Here is a 1,741-nt window from a genome sequence, read left to right on the forward strand (position 1 = left end):
GCTGCCGCTGAAGATGCTCCATCATTTGCTCCAGCTTCACTCCTGTGGAGCCGCTGTGGGGAAACCCACCCAAACCAGCCTCCTGAGACACGGGACAGACATCAATGAGCTGAGCACTCACATCACAGCACGTCTCCTCAAAGCTATAAATACGTAACTCAGCATGCATCTTTTTTGTTTTTGTTTTGGCAACACGATCGGCATGCTCTGGGGTGCATTGATCACGTGCAAACTGCAAACATAAACATATGGCTACTGAAGCTAACATTAAAGGAATAGTTCAACCAAAAATGAATTTGCTGAAATGTGTAGAATGAGTTTGTTTCTTCATCAGATTTGGAGAAATGTAGCATTACATCACGTGCTCAGCAGTGAATGGGTGCCGTCAGAATGAGAGTCCAAACAGCTGATAAAAACATCACAATAATCCACAGCACTGCAGTCCATCAGTTAACATCTGGAGAAGACAAAAGCTGAAACACATCCAGCATTAAGACGTTTTTAACTCAAATATATTGAGTCTATAATCCATAATAACTCTTCCTCCAGTGAAAAAGTGCATCTGCTGTTGTCTCTCACATCAACATCCAGCCACATATGTGTTTAGAGCTGTTTAAACGCTGCTTGATCTGTGCAGATTTCTCTCCTGATTCACACCAGAACACTTTTTCACTGGAGGAAGAGTTATTATGGATTATAGACTCTATGTATTTGAGTTAAAAACATCTTAATGCTGGATGTGTTTCAGCTTTTGTCTTCTCCAGATGTTCACTGATGGACTGGAGTGCTGTGGATTACTTGTGGATTATTGTGATGTTTTTATCAGCTGTTTGGACTCTCATTCTGACGGCACCCATTCACTGCAGAGACACTGATGCAGTGCTACATTTCTCCAAATCTGATGAAGATACAAACTCATCCTAATTTCGGATTTTCAGCTAATTTTCATTTATGGTGAACTATTCCTTTAATGCAGAAACAACTGATAGCTTTGGAAGCATCACTTAGTTGATTGGTGTTTTAATGCAATGACAGCTTCCTTGGCTATTTTCATGGCAAGTGACAAGTTGAGGTATTATAAAAGAGCAATTAAAAATCCTGTGTAAGGTTTTAAAGTTCACTTTGGATAAAAACTCTAAAGTGCATTCAGGTTTGACTCTGTTAAACATTTCTTCGAATGCGTTTGCTGAGTAACACAGTTTCCTAAGAGAACTTAAACCAGCACAATTTGAAATGTTTTGGCAACATGTTTGCAGAACCGTCACACGCCCCATCGGTCACTACTTCCAGCATTCATTGATCATGTTCGTGCATTTTTGTTTTGCAAACATAAACATTTGACTGTTGTTGCAAATTCTGCTGATTTCACCGACTCCACATTAATGCAAGAAGGGCCGGAAGATTTAGAATGTGCCGACAAAAATCAAATCAACAGTATATTTTTCTTACACATTTTAGGCAGATACATTTGCAGGTGTAAAATTAATTGTCATGGTAATTAACACAGAAATAGATTTTTAATGGCTGAGAACCGGTGGCTAATGGCTCATTTAATCACAGAAAATAGGGGGAAAAAATCCTGCATTTAAATTAATTTGTATTTTACACAGTATTTACTCAAAACACAACATTTGAAAGCATAAAATCAATTGACAATCTCAAAATATTAACCTGGCCAATATATGAGTCTAGCAACACGATACAGCACATTAAATACACGAAATCACGTCAGAAACCGTCT

Source organism: Sinocyclocheilus grahami, unplaced genomic scaffold, assembly GCF_001515645.1.
Source record: "Sinocyclocheilus grahami isolate Dianchi unplaced genomic scaffold, SAMN03320097.WGS_v1.1 scaffold471.1, whole genome shotgun sequence".
NCBI classification, from domain to species: Eukaryota; Metazoa; Chordata; class Actinopteri; order Cypriniformes; family Cyprinidae; genus Sinocyclocheilus; species Sinocyclocheilus grahami.